The sequence below is a fragment of the Ambystoma mexicanum genome, chromosome 5p (assembly GCF_040938575.1).
Source record: "Ambystoma mexicanum isolate Mex_15411 chromosome 5p, UKY_AmexF1_1, whole genome shotgun sequence".
Taxonomy (NCBI): domain Eukaryota; kingdom Metazoa; phylum Chordata; class Amphibia; order Caudata; family Ambystomatidae; genus Ambystoma; species Ambystoma mexicanum.
In genome coordinates, this window is record NC_090930.1 from 566,713,966 (window position 1) to 566,732,842 (window position 18,877).

The following is an 18,877-nucleotide window of genomic DNA, read 5'->3' on the forward strand; positions in this document are numbered from 1 at the left end:
CATGTATGTGTGCAGGGACATCATGGTAATGCATGTACGACCAGTGATGTGTGAACCACATGGTCGTTGCATGTGTTTAAATGTGACATGGGGAGCCCTATGCAGATTTTACACATGAGAACATGCCAGTCTCTGTTCCTGGACATGGGTGGGGGTGAGGGATGGGTGCTGATGCCAGGTACATATATGGTAGCCATGTCTGTGTGCCTGACCTGCGTGTCTGTGACTTGTGAATGCCATGGATGCATGACACATGTCTGTGACAATGCACAGATTCACTGATGCAGCCTAGTTATCTTGTATCCGCTGTGTTTGGGGTGTATGAGGCCAGATGGATGTGACTGAGGTGAAGTGTGTGCATGTGATAGGCATGACCCATGATGCATGTGAGTTCCATATCATTGTATGTTTCAAGAGTCCATTGGACATGTATGGAAATGTCCATGGCATGCACCATGCCTGTTACTGTGTGTGTTTTGCCTGGACTGACCCATGTGTTGTGGAGGGACATGATGGAAGTGCACTTTGACAGTGGTACTCATCTGCTATTGCTTCCTGTCTAGGGGACCATTGTACAGTACCCTGATGCTTGTGTTCTATGTCTCCCTCTACGCAGCGGCTAGTGAAGAAGAGGGCGGAGACGGCGCTGTGGAGCAAGGCGGCGGGGATGCCCCCACGGCTGCAGCGGAAGGTGTGGGTGAGCCCCCACAGGGGCCTGCTACGGCAGAAGACGGTGAGGAGCCATTCAGGTTGGTGGTTTCCACAGAGGAGGAGGAGGCCGCCACTGAGGCGCACATGGGGCCTGGTGGGGGCATCCCTGCTGGTGCAAGTGGTGCAGTCCAGGGGCAGGGGCAGGAGGCAGCACAGGTCACCGTGGAGGGGCCTGTGCATGTCGCTGTCCCTGACCCTGTGAGTGCACCACCATGCACCAGCAGGGATGCCCCGTCCCAGGCCCGTCCGCAGGTAGAGGGGATGTCCATGTCACCTGACTCCCCTCCACCTGTGGACGAGGGGACCCGTGGCCGTATGGAGAAGGTCCTGATTGGGGTCCCGATGCGCGCGGGTGCAATTCGTGATGACGTGCGTGCTTCCCGGGAGGAGCATGCACGTCATCACGAAGAGCACTGTGCCGACGTGGCCCAATTGGGATCTTCCATGTTCGGGGGTTTCCTGCATGTGTCGGCCAATCTGGCGGCCCTCTCCTCCTCTGTGGAGGCTATACGCCGGTCGTTCTCCTTGCCGTCTTCCGGCCCAGATGCCACCAGGGCCCCCTGTGGACCTGCCCTGACCAATGCAGCCAGCTCAGTGAGGATCCCATCCCTGGCACAGTCGGGAGTCGGAGGTCCAGCAGGGGTGGACACCACAGCAACTGTACCCCAGCAGATGGAGGATGTGCCGGCATCATCATGCAGGGCACGTGCACGACGGCGTCGGAGGATTCCATCAGCCTGGATGCCGTTGTGCTGGCAGAGGCGGTTGCGTCAGAGGCAGCAGCAGAGTCAACGTGGGAGGCATCATGGCTCGGCGCCATCAACATCGGAGGGGCAGGCATCGGCCGGAGGGCAGGAGGACCCAGGACGGGAAGTGTCTTCCGTGTGGCTGTGGTTGGGCCAGCAGATAGGTGCGGAGCGGCGGCGGGCGGAAGAGGCGCGGCTCACGATGGTCAGGGCGGAGAACTCCATGCGGAGGGCCCTGAGGCGGGCCGAGTGCCTCGAGGCAATCCGCAGGGGGTTGGAGGAGCAGATGGCGTCGTCCCTGCGGACTCTCGGGGCCATGGAACAGGACCACCTCCGGGACATCGAAGAAGAGTTTGATGATGCCCTGGCCCGGAACACCACGGAGTGAGCCGCTGGACTTGCCCGCCGCCTTTGTATATAGTTCTTTAGTTTTAGGTTTCCTTTGTTTCTTCTTATGATTTGGAGTCGACGGACACTGCTCCACTTTTTGTATCTAGTTGCATTTTAGTTAGGGTGTTTTGAAGGTTTCCTTTGTTCAGTTGGGCTCATGGACCCTTGGATGTTTTGTACATAGTTCTTCATTGGATTGTTTTATTTGTTGTGTTTTTGTTTATTCACCATGGAGCAATGGTCTTTGCATTTATTTCTCTCTCTTGGATTGATTTTATTTTTAATGTGACTTTGGACATTTTTTTGAATTTGGATTTGTAGTTTTAATTTTTTTTGACGGACATGCAGCTTATCTTTTTTTTACTGCCATTGTAGTTTGTTTCATTTCATTTGCATTCAATTTTTTTTAATACAATTTTGTTTTCATACTTCACTGTGTGGAATCATCTCATTAGTTTCATGCATGTCATGTTGGGTGTTTTCCCATTCAATTGCAACCATTGTGTGTGACGGACATGGGTTCTTTTGCTTTATTAACATTGGGGGTGTAACATGTAATTTCCATTTCCATGTGGGTGAATGGGTTACTTGGTAGGGCATTTTGGCTGTGGAGGCTGACCATAACGCATATCATTGGGGATTGTGATGACCTGGGTGCAGGGGGACATGAGTGGGGGCCTGGTGGAGGCAGCCCCTGCACTGCTGCGGGGTGGGGGTGGTGGGAGACATGAGTGGGGGCCTGGTGGAGGCTGCCCCTGGTGGCTGGGGGGTGGGGGTGGTGGGAGACATGAGTGGGGGCCTGGTGGAGGCTGCCCCTGCACTTCTGGGGGGTGGGGGTGATAGGGGACATGAGTGGGGGCCTGGTGGTGCTGCCCCTGCACTGCTAGGGGGTGGGGGTGGTGGGAGACATGAGTGGGGGCCTGGTGGAGGCTGCCCCTGCACTGCTGGGGGGTGGGGGTGATAGGGGACATGAGTGGGGGCCTGGTGGTGCTGCCCCTGCACTGTTGGGGGGTGGGGGTGGTGGGAGACATGAGTGGGGGCCTGGTGGAGGCTGCCCCTGCACTGCTGGGGGGTGGGGGTGATAGGGGACATGAGTGGGGGCCTGGTGGAGGCTGCCCCCAGTGGCTGGGGGTGGGGGTGGTGGGAGACATAAGTGGGGGCCTGGTGGAGGCTGCCCCTGCACTGCTGGGGGGTGGGGGTGGTGGGAGACATGAGTGGGGGACTGGTGGAGGCTGCCCCTGCACTGCTGGGGGGTGGGGGGTGGGAGACATGAGTGGGGCCTGGTGGAGGCTGCCCCAGGTGGCTGGTGGGTGGGGGTGGTGGGAGACATGAGTGGGGGCCTGGTGGAGGCTGCCCCTGCACTGCTAGGGGGTGGGGGTGGTGGGAGACATGTGTGGGGGCCTGGTGGAGGCTGCCCCTGCACTGCTGGGGGTGATATGGGACATGAGTGGGGGCCTGGTGGAGGCTGCCCCCGGTGGCTGGGGGGTGGGGGTGGTGGGAGACATGAGTGGGGGCCTGGTGGTGCTACCCCTGCACTGCTAGGGGGTGGGGGTGGTGGGAGACATGAGTGGGGGCCTGGTGGAGCCTGCCCCTGCACTGCTGGGGGGTGGGGGTGATAGGGGACATGAGTGGGGGCCTGGTGGTGCTGCCCCTGCACTGCTGGGGGGTGGGGGTGGTGGGAGACATGAGTGGGGGCCTGGTGGAGGCTGCCCCTGCACTGCTGGGGGGTGGGGGTGATAGGGGACATGAGTGGGGGCCTGGTGGAGGCTGCCCCCGTTGGCTGGGGGGTGGGGGTGGTGGGAGACATGAGTGGGGGCCTGGTGGAGGCTTCCCCTGCACCGCTGGGGGGTGGGGGTGGTGGGAGACATGAGTGGGGCCTGGTGGAGGCTGCCCCTGGTGGCTGGTGGGTGGGGGTGGTGGGAGACGTGAGTGGGGGCCTGGTGGAGGCTGCCCCTGGTGGCTGGGGGGTGGGGGTGGTGGGAGACTTGAGTGGGGGCCTGGTGGAGGCTGCCCCTGCACTGCTGGGGAGTGGGGGTGCAGGGAGACATGAGTTGGACATGAGTGGGGGCCTGGTGGAGGCTGCCCCTGGTGGCTGGGGGGTGGGGGTGGTGGGAGACATGAATGGGGGCCTGGTGGAGGCTGCCCCTGCACTGCTGTTGGGTGGGGGTGATAGGGGACATGAGTGGGGGCCTGGTGGAGGCTGCCCCTGCACTGCTGGGGGGTTGGTGGTGATAGGGGACATTAGTGGGGGCCTGGTGGAGGCTACCCCTGGTGGCTGGGGGGTGGGGGTGGTGGGAGACATGAGTGGGCGCCTGGTGGAGGCTGCCCCTGCACTGCTGGAGGGTGGGGTGGTGGGAGACATGAGTGGGGGACTAGTGGAGGCTGCCCCTGGTGGCTGGGGGGTGGGGGTGGTGTGAGACATGAGTGGGGGCCTGGTGGTGCTGCTCCTGCACTGCTAGGGTGTGGGGGTGATAGGGGACATGAGTGGGGGCCTGGTGGTGCTGCCCCTGCACTGCTGGGGGTTGGGGGTTGTGGGAGACATGAATGGGGGCCTGGTGGAGGATGCCCCTGCACTGCTGTGGGGTGGGGGTGATAGGGGACATGAGTGGGGGCCTGGTGGAGGCTGTCCCCGGTGGGTGGGGGGTGGGGGTGATAGGGGACATGAGTGGGGGCCTGGTGGAGGCTGCCCCTGGTGGCTGGGGGGTGGGGGTGGTGGGAGACATGAGTGGGGGCCTGGTGGAGGCTGCCCCTGGTGGCTGGTGGGTGGGGGTGGTGGGAGACGTGAGTGGGGGCATGGTGGAGGCTGCCCCTGCACTGCTGGGGGGTGGGGGTGATAGGGGACATGTGTGGGGGCCTGGTGGAGGCTGCCCCGGGTGGCTGGAGGGTGGGGGTGGTGGGAGACATGAGTGGGGGCCTGGTGGAGGCTGCCCCTGCACTGCTGTGGGGTGGGGGTGATAGTGGACATGAATAGGGGCCTGGTGGAGGCTGCCCCTGGTGGCTGGGGGGTGGGGGTGGTGGGAGATATGAGTGGGGGCCTGGTGGAGGCTGCCCCTGCACTGCTGGGGGTGGGGGTGGTGGGAGACATGAGTGGGGGCCTGGTGGAGGCTGCCCCTGCACTGCTGTGGGGTGGGGTGATAGGGACAATGAGTGGGGGCCTGGTGGAGGCTGCCCCTGCACTGCTGGGGGGTGGGGTGGTGGGAGACATGAGTGGGGGCCTGGTGGAGGGTGCCCCTGCACTGCTGGGGGGTGGGGGTGGTGGGAGACATGGATGGGGGCCTGGTGGAGGCTGCCCCTGCACTGCTGGGGGGTGGGGGTGATAGGGGACATGAGTGGGGGCCTGGTGGACGCTGCCCCTGCACTGCTGGGGGTTGGGGGTTGTGGGAGACATGAATGGGGGCCTGGTGGAAGCTGCCCCTGCACTGCTGGGGGTGGGGGTGATAGGGGACATGAGTGGGGACCTGGTGGACGCTGTCCCCGGTGGCTGGGGGGTGGGGGTGATAGGGGACATGAGTGGGGGCCTGGTGGAGGCTGCACCTGGTGGCTGGAGGGTGGGGGTGGTGGGAGACATGAGTGGGGGCCCGGTGGAGGCTGCCCCTGGTGGCTGCTGGGTGGGGGTGGTGGGTGACGTGAGTGGGGGCCTGGTGGAGGCTGCCCCTGCACTGCTGGGGGGTGGGGGTGATAGGGGACATGAGTGGGGGCCTGGTGGAGGCTGCCCCTGGTGGCTGGGGGGTGGGGGTGGTGGGGGACATGAGTGGGGGCCTGGTGGAGGCTGCCCCTGCACTGCTGTGGGGTGGGGGTGATAGGGGACATGAGTGGGGGCCTGGTGGAGGCTGCCCCTGGTGGCTGGGGGTGGGGGTGGTGGGAGACATGAGTGGGGGCCTGGTGGAGGCTGCCCCTGCACTGCTGGGGGTGGGGGTGGTGGGAGACATGAGTGTTGGCCTGGTGGAGGCTGCCTCTGCACTGCTGTGGGGTGGGGGTGATAGGGGACATGAGTGGGGGCCTGGTGGAGGCTGCCCCTGGTGGCTGGGGGATGGGGGTGGTGGGAGACATGAGTGGGGGCCTGGTGGAGGCTGCCCCTGCACTGCTGGGGGGTGGGGTGGTGGGATACATGAGTGGGGGCCTGGTGGAGGCGGCCCCTGGTGGCTGGGGGGTGGGGGTGGTGGGAGACATGAGTGGGGGCCTGGTGGTGCTGCCCCTGCACTGCTAGGGGGTGGGGGTGATAGGGGACATGAGTGGGGGCCTGGTGGTGCTGCCCCTGCACTGCTGGGGGGTGGGGGTTTTGGGAGACATGAATGGGGGCCTGGTGGAGGCTGCCCCTGCACTGCTGGGGGGTGGGGGTGATAGGGGACATGAGTGGGGGCCTTTTGGAGGCTGCCCCTGGTGGCTGGGGGGTGGGGGTGGTGGGAGACATGAGTGGGGGCCTGGTGGAGGCTGCCCCTGGTGGCTGGTGGGTGGGGGTGGTGGGAGACGTGAGTGGGGGCCTGGTGGAGGCTGCCCCTGTACTACTGGGGGGTGGGGGTGATAGGGGACATGAGTGGGGGCCTGGTGGAGGCTGCCCCTGGTGGCTGGGGGGTGGGGGTGATAGGGGACATGAGTGGGGGCCTGGTGGAGGCTGCCCCTGGTGGCTGGGGGGTGGGGGTGGTGGGAGACATGAGTGGGGGCCTGGTGGAGGCTGCCCCTGCACTGCTGGGGGTGGGGGTGGTGGGAGACATGAGTGGGGGCCTGGTGGAGGCTGCCCCTGCACTGCTGGGGGGTGGGGTGGTGGGAGACATGAGTGGGGGCCTGGTGGAGGCTGCCCCTGGTGGCTGGTGGGTGGGGGTGGTGGGAGACATGAGTGGGGGCCTGGTGGAGGCTGCCCCTGCACTGCTGGGGGTGGGGGTGGTGGGAGACATGAGTGGGGGCCTGGTGGAGGCTGCCCCTGCACTGCTGGGGGGTGGGGTGGTGGGAGACATGAGTGGGGGCCTGGTGGAGGCTGCCCCTGGTGGCTGGGGGGTGGGGGTGGTGGGAGACATGAGTAGGGGCCTGGTGGAGGCTGCCCCTGGTGGCTGGTGGGTGGGGGTGGTGGGAGACGTGAGTGGGGGCCTGGTGGAGGCTGCCCCTGCACTGCTGGGGGGTGGGGGTGATAGGGGACATGAGTGGGGGCCTGGTGGAGGCTGCCCCTGGTGGCTGGGGGGTGGGGGTGGTGGGAGACATGAGTGGGGGCCTGGTGGAGGCTGCCCCTTGTGGTTGGGGGGTGGGGGTGGTGGGAGACATGAGTGGGGGCCTGGTGGAGGCTGCCCCTGGTGGCTGATGGGTGGGGGTGGTGGGAGACATGAGTGGGGGCCTGGTGGAGGCTGCCCCTGGTGGCTGGTGGGTGGGGGTGGTGGGAGACGTGAGTGGGGTCCTGGTGGAGGCTGCCCCTGCACTGCTGGGGGTGGGGGTGGTGGGAGACATGAGTGGGGGCCTGGTGGAGGCTGCCCCTGCACTGCTGTGGGGTGGGGGTGATAGGGGACATGTGTGGGGGCCTGGTGGAGGCTGCCCCTGGTGGCTGGGGGGTGGGGGTGGTGGGAGACATGAGTGGGGGCCTGGTGGAGGCTGCCCCTGCACTGCTGGGGGGTGGGGTGGTGGGAGACATGAGTGGGGGCCTGGTGGAGGCTGCCCCTGGTGGCTGGGGGGTGGGGGTGGTGGGAGACATGAGTGGGGGCCTGGTGGTGCTGCCCCTGCACTGCTAGGGGGTGGGGGTGATAGGGGACATGAGTGGGGGCCTGGTGGTGCTGCCCCTGCACTGCTGGGGGGTGGGGGTTTTGGGAGACATGAATGGGGGCCTGGTGGAGGCTGCCCCTGCACTGCTGGGGGGTGGGGGTGATAGGGGACATGAGTGGGGGCCTTTTGGAGGCTGCCCCTGGTGGCTGGGGGGTGGGGGTGGTGGGAGACATGAGTGGGGGCCTGGTGGAGGCTGCCCCTGGTGGCTGGTGGGTGGGGGTGGTGGGAGACGTGAGTGGGGGCCTGGTGGAGGCTGCCCCTGTACTACTGGGGGGTGGGGGTGATAGGGGACATGAGTGGGGGCCTGGTGGAGGCTGCCCCTGGTGGCTGGGGGGTGGGGGTGATAGGGGACATGAGTGGGGGCCTGGTGGAGGCTGCCCCTGGTGGCTGGGGGGTGGGGGTGGTGGGAGACATGAGTGGGGGCCTGGTGGAGGCTGCCCCTGCACTGCTGTGGGGTGGGGGTGATAGGGGACATGAGTGGGGGCCTGGTGGAGGCTGCCCCTGGTGGCTGGGGGGTGGGGGTGGTGGGAGACATGAGTGGGGGCCTGGTGGACGCTGTCCCCAGTGGCTGGGGGGTGGGGGTGATAGGGGACATGAGTGGGGGCCTGGTGGAGGCTGCCCCTGGTGGCTGGAGGGTGGGGGTGGTGGGAGACATGAGTGGGGGCCTGGTGGAGGCTGCCCCTGGTGGCTGGTGGGTGGGGGTGGTGGGAGAAGTGAGTGGGGGCCTGGTGGAGGCTGCCCCTGCACTGCTGGGGGGTGGGGGTGATAGGGGACATGAGTGGGGGCCTGGTGGAGGCTGCCCCTGGTGGCTGGGGGGTGGGGGTGGTGGGAGACATGAGTGGGGGCCTGGTGGAGGCTGCCCCTGCACTGCTGTGGGGTGGGGGTGACAGGGGACATGAGTGGGGGCCTGGTGGAGGCTGCCCCTGGTGGCTGGGGGGTGGGGGTGGTGGGAGACATGAGTGGGGGCCTGGTGGAGGCTGCCCCTGCACTGCTTTGGGTGGGGGTGGTTGAGACATGAGTGTTGGCCTGGTGGAGGCTGCCTCTGCACTGCTGTGGGGTGGGGGTGATAGGGGACATGAGTGGGGGCCTGGTGGAGGCTGCCCCTGGTGGCTGGGGGGTGGGGGTGGTGGGAGACATGAGTGGGGGCCTGGTGGAGGCTGCCCCTGCACTGCTGGGGGGTGGGGTGGTGGGAGACATGAGTGGAGGCCTGGTGGAGGCTGCCCCTGGTGGCTGGGGGGTGGGGGTGGTGGGAGACATGAGTGGGGGCCTGGTGGTGCTGCCCCTGCACTGCTAGGAGGTGGGGGTGATAGGGGACATGAGTGGGGGCCTGGTGGTGCTGCCCCTGCACTGCTGGGGGGTGGGGGTTGTGGGAGACATGAATGGGGGCCTGGTGGAGGCTGCCCCTGCACTGCTGGTGGGTGGGGGTGATAGGGGACATGAGTGGGGGCCTGGTGGAGGCTGTCCCCGGTGGCTAGGGGGTGGGAGTGATAGGGGACATGAGTGGGGGCCTGGTGGAGGCTGCCCCTGGTGGCTGGGGGGTGGGGGTGGTGGGAGACATGAGTGGGGGCCTGGTGGAGGCTGCCCCTGGTGGCTGGTGGGTGGGGGTGGTGGGAGACGTGAGTGGGGGCCTGGTGGAGGCTGCCCCTGCACTGCTGGGGGGTGGGGGTGATAGGGGACATGAGTGGGGGCCTGGTGGAGGCTGCCCCTGGTGGCTAGGGGGTGGGGGTGGTGGGAGACATGAGTGGGGGCCTGGTGGAGGCTGCCCCTGCACTGCAATGGGGTGGGGGTGATAGGGGACATGAGTGGGGGCATGGTGGAGGCTGCCCCTTGTGGTTGGGGGGTGGGGGTGGTGGGAGACATGAGTGGGGGCCTGGTGGAGGCTGCCCCTGGTGGCTGGTGGGTGGGGGTGGTGGGAGACATGAGTGGGGGCCTGGTGGAGGCTTCCCCTGGTGGCTGGTGGGTGGGGGTGGTGGGAGACGTGAGTGGGGGCCTGGTGGAGGCTGCCCCTGCACTGCTGTGGGGTGGGAGAGATAGGGGACATGAGTGGGGGCCTGGTGGAGGCTGCCCCTGGTGGCTGGGGGGTGGGGGTGGTGGGAGACATGAGTGGGGGCCTGGTGGAGGCTGCCCCTGCACTGCTGGGGGTGGGGGTGGTGGGAGACATGAGTGGGGGCCTGGTGGAGGCTGCCCCTGCACTGCTGTGGGGTGGGGTGATAGGGACAATGAGTGGGGGCCTGGTGGAGGCTGCCCCTGCACTGCTGGGGGGTGGGGTGGTGGGAGACATGAGTGGGGGCCTGGTGGAGGCTGCCCCTGGTGGCTGGGGGGTGGGGTGGTGGGAGACATGAGTGGGGGCCTGGAGGTGCTGCCCCTGCACTGCTAGGGGGTGGGGGTGATAGGGGACATGAGTGGGGGCCTGGTGGTGCTGCCCCTGCACTGCTGGGGGGTGGGGGTTTTGGGAGACATGAATGGGGGCCTGGTGGAGGCTGCCCCTGCACTGCTGGGGGGTGGGGGTGATAGGGGACATGAGTGGGGGCCTTTTGGAGGCTGCCCCTGGTGGCTGGGGGGTGGGGGTGGTAGGAGACATGAGTGGGGGCCTGGTGGAGGCTGCCCCTGGTGGGTGGTGGGTGGGGGTGGTGGGAGACGTGAGTGGGGGCCTGGTGGAGGCTGCCCCTGTACTACTGGGGGGTGGGGGTGATAGGGGACATGAGTGGGGGCCTGGTGGAGGCTGCCCCTGGTGGCTGGGGGGTGGGGGTGATAGGGGACATGAGTGGGGGCCTGGTGGAGGCTGCCCCTGGTGGCTGGGGGGTGGGGGTGGTGGGAGACATGAGTGGGGGCCTGGTGGAGGCTGCCCCTGGTGGCTGGTGGGTGGGGGTGGTGGGAGACGTGAGTGGGGGCCTGGTGGAGGCTGCCCCTGTACTACTGGGGGGTGGGGGTGATAGGGGACATGAGTGGGGGCCTGGTGGAGGCTGCCCCTGGTGGCTGGGGGGTGGGGGTGGTGGGAGACATGAGTGGGGGCCTGGTGGAGGCTGCCCCTGCACTGCTGGGGGGTGGGGTGGTGGGAGACATGAGTGCAGGCCTGGTGGAGGCTGCCCCTGGTGGCTGGGGGGTGGGGGTGGTGGGAGACATGAGTGGGGGCCTGGTGGTGCTGCCCCTGCACTGCTAGGGGGGGGGTGATAGGGGACATGAGTGGGGGCCTGGTGGTGCTGCCCCTGCACTGCTGGGGGGTGGGGGTTGTGGGAGACATGAATGGGGGCCTGGTGGAGGCTGCCCCTGCACTGCTGGTGGGTGGGGGTGATAGGGGACATGAGTGGGGGCCTGGTGGAGGCTGTCCCCGGTGGCTAGGGGGTGGGAGTGATAGGGGACATGAGTGGGGGCCTGGTGGAGGCTGCCCCTGGTGGCTGGGGGGTGGGGGTGGTGGGAGACATGAGTGGGGGCCTGGTGGAGGCTGCCCCTGGTGGCTGGTTTGACGTGAGTGGGGGCCTGGTGGAGGCTGCCCCTGCACTGCTGGGGGGTGGGGGTGATAGGGGACATGAGTGGGGGCCTGGTGGAGGCTGCCCCTGGTGGCTAGGGGGTGGGGGTGGTGGGAGACATGAGTGGGGGCCTGGTGGAGGCTGCCCCTGCACTGCAATGGGGTGGGGGTGATAGGGGACATGAGTGGGGGCCTGGTGGAGGCTGCCCCTTGTGGTTGGGGGGTGGGGGTGGTGGGAGACATGAGTGGGGGCCTGGTGGAGGCTGCCCCTGGTGGCTGGTGGGTGGGGGTGGTGGGAGACATGAGTGGGGGCCTGGTGGAGGCTTCCCCTGGTGGCTGGTGGGTGGGGGTGGTGGGAGACGTGAGTGGGGGCCTGGTGGAGGCTGCCCCTGCACTGCTGTGGGGTGGGGGAGATAGGGGACATGAGTGGGGGCCTGGTGGAGGCTGCCCCAGGTGGCTGGGGGGTGGGGGTGGTGGGAGACATAAGTGGGGGCCTGGTGGAGGCTGCCCCTGCACTGCTGGGGGTGGGGGTGGTGGGAGACATGAGTGGGGGCCTGGTGGAGGCTGCCCCTGCACTGCTGTGGGGTGGGGTGATAGGGACAATGAGTGGGGGCCTGGTGGAGGCTGCCCCTGCACTGCTGGGGGGTGGGGTGGTGGGAGACATGAGTGGGGGCCTGGTGGAGGCTGCCCCTGGTGGCTGGGGGGTGGGGTGGTGGGAGACATGAGTGGGGGCCTGGAGGTGCTGCCCCTGCACTGCTAGGGGGTGGGGGTGATAGGGGACATGAGTGGGGGCCTGGTGGTGCTGCCCCTGCACTGCTGGGGGGTGGGGGTTTTGGGAGACATGAATGGGGGCCTGGTGGAGGCTGCCCCTGCACTGCTGGGGGGTGGGGGTGATAGGGGACATGAGTGGGGGCCTTTTGGAGGCTGCCCCTGGTGGCTGGGGGGTGGGGGTGGTGGGAGACATGAGTGGGGGCCTGGTGGAGGCTGCCCCTGGTGGCTGGTGAGTGGGGGTGGTGGGAGACGTGAGTGGGGGCCTGGTGGAGGCTGCCCCTGTACTACTGGGGGGTGGGGGTGATAGGGGACATGAGTGGGGGCCTGGTGGAGGCTGCCCCTGGTGGCTGGGGGGTGGGGGTGATAGGGGACATGAGTGGGGGCCTGGTGGAGGCTGCCCCTGGTGGCTGGGGGGTGGGGGTGGTGGGAGACATGAGTGGGGGCCTGGTGGAGGCTGCCCCTGGTGGCTGGTGGGTGGGGGTGGTGGGAGACGTGAGTGGGGGCCTGGTGGAGGCTGCCCCTGTACTACTGGGGGGTGGGGGTGATAGGGGACATGAGTGGGGGCCTGGTGGAGGCTGCCCCTGGTGGCTGGGGGGTGGGGGTGGTGGGAGACATGAGTGGGGGCCTGGTGGAGGCTGCCCCTGGTGGCTGGTGGGTGGGGGTGGTGGGAGACGTGAGTGGGGGCCTGGTGGAGGCTGCCCCTGCACTGCTGTGGGGTGGGGGAGATAGGGGACATGAGTGGGGGCCTGGTGGAGGCTGCCCCAGGTGGCTGGGGGGTGGGGGTGGTGGGAGACATAAGTGGGGGCCTGGTGGAGGCTGCCCCTGCACTGCTGGGGGTGGGGGTGGTGGGAGACATGAGTGGGGGCCTGGTGGAGGCTGCCCCTGCACTGCTGTGGGGTGGGGTGATAGGGACAATGAGTGGGGGCCTGGTGGAGGCTGCCCCTGCACTGCTGGGGGGTGGGGTGGTGGGAGACATGAGTGGGGGCCTGGTGGAGGCTGCCCCTGGTGGCTGGGGGGTGGGGTGGTGGGAGACATGAGTGGGGGCCTGGAGGTGCTGCCCCTGCACTGCTAGGGGGTGGGGGTGATAGGGGACATGAGTGGGGGCCTGGTGGTGCTGCCCCTGCACTGCTGGGGGGTGGGGGTTTTGGGAGACATGAATGGGGGCCTGGTGGAGGCTGCCCCTGCACTGCTGGGGGGTGGGGGTGATAGGGGACATGAGTGGGGGCCTTTTGGAGGCTGCCCCTGGTGGCTGGGGGGTGGGGGTGGTGGGAGACATGAGTGGGGGCCTGGTGGAGGCTGCCCCTGGTGGCTGGTGAGTGGGGGTGGTGGGAGACGTGAGTGGGGGCCTGGTGGAGGCTGCCCCTGTACTACTGGGGGGTGGGGGTGATAGGGGACATGAGTGGGGGCCTGGTGGAGGCTGCCCCTGGTGGCTGGGGGGTGGGGGTGATAGGGGACATGAGTGGGGGCCTGGTGGAGGCTGCCCCTGGTGGCTGGGGGGTGGGGGTGGTGGGAGACATGAGTGGGGGCCTGGTGGAGGCTGCCCCTGGTGGCTGGTGGGTGGGGGTGGTGGGAGACGTGAGTGGGGGCCTGGTGGAGGCTGCCCCTGTACTACTGGGGGGTGGGGGTGATAGGGGACATGAGTGGGGGCCTGGTGGAGGCTGCCCCTGGTGGCTGGGGGGTGGGGGTGGTGGGAGACATGAGTGGGGGCCTGGTGGAGGCTGCCCCTGCACTGCTGTGGGGTGGGGGTGATAGCGGACATGAGTGGGGGCCTGGTGGAGGCTGCCCCTGGTGGCTGGGGGGTGGGGGTGGTGGGAGACATGAATGGGGGCCTGGTGGAGGCTGCCCCTGCACTGCTGGGGGTGTGGGTGGTGGGAGACATGAGTTGGGGCCTGGTGGAGGCTGCCCCTGGTGGCTGGGGGGTGGGGGTGGTGGGAGACATGAGTGGGGCCTGGTGGAGGCTGCCCCTGCACTGCTGGGGGGTGGGGGTGATAGAGGACATGAGTGGGGGCCTGGTGGTGCTGCCCCTGCACTGCTAGGGGGTGGGGGTGGTGGGAGACATGAGTGGGGGCCTGGTGGAGGCTGCCCCTGCACTGCTGGGGGGTGGGGGTGATAGGGGACATGAATGGGGGCCGGGTGGAGGCTGCCCCCGGTGGCTGGGGGTGGGGGTGATAGGGGACATGAGTGGGGGCCATGGTGGAGGCTGCCCCTGGTGGCTGGGGGGTGGGGGTGGTGGGAGGCATGAGTGGGGGCCTGGTGGAGGCTGCCCCTGCACTGCTGGGGGATGGGGGTGGTGGGAGACAAGAGTGGGGGCCTGGTGGAGGCTGCCCCTGGTGGCTGGGGGGTGGGGGTGGTGGGAGGCATGAGTGGGGGCCTGGTGGAGGCTGCCCCTGCACTGCTGGGGGGTGGGGGTGGTGGGAGACATGAGTGGGGGCCTGGTGGAGGCTGCCCCTGGTGGCTGGTGGGTGGGGGTGGTGGGAGACATGAGTGGGGGCCTGGTGGAGGCTGACCCTGGTGGCTGGGGGGTCGGGGTGGTGGGAGGCATGAGTGGGGGCCTGGTGGAGGCTGCCCCTGCACTGCTGGGTGATGGGGGTGGTGGGAGACAAGAGTGGGGGCCTGGTGGAGGCTGCCCATGCACTGCTGGGGAGTGGGGGTGCAGGGAGACATGAGTTGGATATGAGTGGGGGCCTGGTGGAGGCTGCCCCTGCACTGCTGGGGGGTGGGGGTGGTGGGAGACATGAGTGGGGGCCTGGTGGAGGCTGCCCCTGGTGGCTGGTGGGTGGGGGTGGTGGGAGACATGAGTGGGGGCCTGGTGGAGGCTGACCCTGGTGGCTGGGGGGTGGGGGTGGTGGGAGGCATGAGTGGGGGCCTGGTGGAGGCTGCCCCTGCACTGCTGGGGGATGGGGGTGGTGGGAGACAAGAGTGGGGGCCTGGTGGAGGCTGCCCCTGGTGGCTGGGGGGTGGGGGTGGTGGGAGGCATGAGTGGGGGCCTGGTGGAGGCTGCCCCTGCACTGCTGGGGGGTGGGGGTGGTGGGAGACATGAGTGGGGGCCTGGTGGAGGCTGCCCCTGGTGGCTGGTGGGTGGGGGTGGTGGGAGACATGAGTGGGGGCCTGGTGGAGGCTGACCCTGGTGGCTGGGGGGTGGGGGTGGTGGGAGGCATGAGTGGGGGCCTGGTGGAGGCTGCCCCTGCACTGCTGGGTGATGGGGGTGGTGGGAGACAAGAGTGGGGGCCTGGTGGAGGCTGCCCATGCACTGCTGGGGAGTGGGGGTGCAGGGAGACATGAGTTGGACATGAGTGGGGGCCTGGTGGAGGCTGCCCCTGGTGGCCCGGGGTGGGGGTGGTGGGAGACATGAATGGGGGCCTGGTGGAGGCTGCCCCTGCACTGCTGTGGGGGGGGGGTGATAGGGGACATGAGTGGGGGCCTGGTGGAGGCTGCCCCTGGTGGCTGGGGGGTGGGGGTGGTGGGAGACATGAGTGGGGGCCTGGTGGAGGATGCCCCTGCACTGCTGGGGGGTGGCGGTGATAGGGGACATGAGTGGGGGCCTGGTGGAGGCTGCCCCTGGTGGCTGGGGGGTGGGGGTGGTGGGAGACATGAGTGGGGGCCTGGTGGAGGCTGCCACTGCACTGCTGTGGGGTGGGGGTGATAGGGGACATGAGTGGGGGCCTGGTGGAGGCTGCCCCTGGTGGCTGGGGGTTGGGGGTGGTGGCAGACATGAGTGGGGGCCTGGTTGAGGCTGCCCCTGCACTGCTGGGGGTGGGGGTGGTGGGAGACATGAGTGGGGGCCTGGTGGAGGCTGCCCCTGGTGGCTGGGGGGTGGGGGTGGTGGGAGACATGAGTGGGGGCCTGGTGGAGGCTGCCCCTGCACTGCTGGGGGGTGGGGGTGATGGGAGACATGGGTGGGGGCCCGGTGGAGGGTGCCCCTGGATACTGGGGGGTGGGGGTGGTGGGAGACATGAGTGGGGGCCTGGTGGAGGCTGCCCCTGCACTGCTGGGGGGTGGGGGTGATGGGAGACATGGGTGGGGGCCCGGTGGAGGGTGCCCCTGGATGCTGGGGGGTGGGGGTGATGGGAGACATGAGTGGGGGCCTGGTGGAGGCTGCCCCTACACTGCTGGGGAGTGGGGGTGGTGGGAGACATGAGTGGGGGACTGGTGGAGGCTGCCCCTACACTGCTGGGGGGTGGGGGGGTGGGAGACATGGGTGGGGGCCTGGTGGAGGTTGCCCCTGGTGGCTGGGGGTGAGGGTGGTGGGAGACATGAGTTGGACATGAGTGGGGGCCTGGTGGAGGGTGCCCCTGACTGCTGGGGGGTGGGGGTGCAGGGGGACATGAGTGGGGGCCTGGTGGAGGCTGCCCCTGCACTGCTGGGGGTGGGGGTGGTGGGAGACATGAGTGGGGGCCTGGTGGAGGCTGCCCCTGGTGGCTGGGGGTGGTGGTAGACATCGATGGGGGCCTGGTGGAGGCTGCCCCTGCACTGCTGGGGGGTGGGGGTGATAGGGGACTTGAGTGAGGGCCTGGTGGAGGCTGCCCCTACACTGCTGGGGGGTGGGGGTGGTGGGAGACATGGGTGGAGGCCTGGTGGAGGATGCCCCTACACTGCTGGGGGGTGGGGGTGATGGGAGACATGGGTGGGGGCCAGGTGGAGGGTGCCCCTGGATGCTGGGGGGTGGGGGTGATGGGAGACATGAGTGGGGGCCTGGTGGAGGCTGCCCCTGGTGGCTGGGGGGTGGGGGTGGTGGGAGACATGAGTGGGGGCCTGGTGGAGGCTGCCCCTGCACTGCTGGGGGGTGGGGGTGATAGGGGACTTGAGTGAGGTCCTGGTGGAGGCTGCCCCTGGTGGCTGGGGGGTGGGGGTGGTGGGAGACATGAGTGGGGGCCTGGTGGAGGCTGCCCCTGGTGGCTGGGGGGTGGGGGTGGTGGGAGACTTGAGTGGGGGCCTGGTGGAGGCTGCCCCTGCACTGCTGGGGGGTGGGGGTGATGGGAGACATGGGTGGGGGCCCGGTGGAGGGTGCCTCTGGATGCTGGGGGGTGGGGGTGATGGGAGACATGAGTGGGGGCCTGGTGGAGGCTGCCCCTACACTGCTGGGGGGTGGGGGTGGTGGGAGACATGGGTGGAGGCCTGGTGGAGGCTGCCCCTACACTGCTTGGGGGTGGGGGTGATGGGAGACATGGGTGGGGGCCAGGTGGAGGGTGCCCCTGGATGCTGGGGGGTGGGGGTGATGGGAGACATGAGTGGGGGCCTGGTGGAGGCTGCCCCTACACTGCCGGGGGATGGGGGTGGTGGGAGACATGGGTGGGGGCCTGGTGGAGGCTGCCCCTACACTGCTGGGGGGTGGGGTGGTGGGAGACATGAGTGGGGAACTGTTGGAGGCTGCCCCTACACTGTTGGGGGGTGGGGGTGGTGGGAGACATGGGTGGGGGCCTGGTGAGGCTGCCCCTACACTGCTGGGGGGTGGAGGTGGTGGGAGACATGAGTGGGGGCCTGGTGGAGGCTGCCCTGCACTGCTGGGGGGTGGGGGTGGTGGGAGACATGGGTGGGGACCTGGTGGAGGCTGTCCCTGCACTGCTGGGGGGTGGGAGTGGTGGGAGACATGAGTGGGGGCCTGGTGGTGCTTCCCCTGCTAGGGGGTGGGGGTGGTGGGAGACATGAGTGGGGGCCTGGTGGAGGCTGCCCCTTCATTGCTGGGGGGTGGGGGTGATAGGGGACATGAGTGGGGGCCTGGTGGAGGCTGCCCCTGGTGGCTGGGGGGTGGAGGTGGTAGGAGACATGAGTGGGGGCCTGGTGGAGGCTGCCCATGGTGGCTGGGGCGTGGGGGTGATAGGGGACATGAGTGGGGGCCTGGTGGAGGCTGCCCCTCAGTGCTGGGGGGGGTGGATGAAATGAGTGGGGGCCTGCTGGCAGGTGCCCCACAGTGCTGGGGGGTGGGGGTGCAGGGAGACATGAGTGGGGGCCTGGTGGAGGCTGCCCCTGGACTGCTGGGGGGTGGGGGTGGTGAGAGACATGAGTGGGGGCCTGGTGGAGGCTGCCCCTGCACTGCCGTGGGGTGGGGGTCATATGGGACATGAGGGGGGGCCTGGTGGAGGCTGCCCCTGGTGGCTGGGGGGTGGGGGTGGTGGGAGACATGAGTGGGGGCCTGGTGGAGGCTGCCCCTGCACTGCTGTGGGGTGAGGGTGATAGGGGACATGAGTGGGGGCCTGGTGGAGGCTGCCCCTGGTGGCTGGGGGGTGGGGGTGGTGTGAGACATGAGTGGGGGCCTGGTGGAGGCTGCCCCTGCACTGCTGGGGGGTGGGGGTGGTGGGAGACATGAGTGGGGGCCTGGTGGAGGCTGCCCCTGGTGGCTGGGGGGTGGGGGTGATAGGGGACATGAGTGGGGGCCTGGTGGTGCTGCCCCTGCACTGCTAGGTGGTGGGGGTGGTGGGAGACATGAGTGGGGGCCTGGTGGAGGCTGCCCCTTCACTGCTGGGGGGTGGGGGTGATAGGGGACATGTGTGGGGGCCTGGTGGTGCTGCCCCTGCACTTCTAGGGGGTGGGGTGGTGGGAGACATGAGTGGGGGCCTGGTGGAGGCTGCCCCTGCACTGATGGGGGGTGGGGGTGATAGGGGACATGAGTGGGGGCCTGGTGGTGCTGCCCCTGCATTGCTGGGGGGTGGGGGTGGTGGGAGACATGAGTGGGGGCCTGGTGGAGGCTGCCCCTGCACTGCTGGGGGGTGGGGGTGATAGGGGACATGAGTGGGGGCCTGGTGGAGGCTGCCCCCGGTGGCTGGGGGGGTGGGGGTGGTGGGAGACATGAGTGGGGGCCTGGTGAAGGTTGCCTCTGCACTGCTGGGGGGTGGGGGTGGTGCGAGACATGAGTGGGGGCCTGGTGGAGGCTGCCCCTGGTGGCTGGTGGATGGGGGTGGTGGGAGACATGAGTGGGGGCCTGGTGGAGGCTGCCCCTGGTGGCTGGGGGGTGGGGGTGGTGGGCTACATGAGTGGGGGCCTGGTGGAGGCTGCCCCTGCCCTGCTGGGGGGTGGGGGTGGTGGGAGACATGAGTGGGGCCTGGTGGAGGCTGCC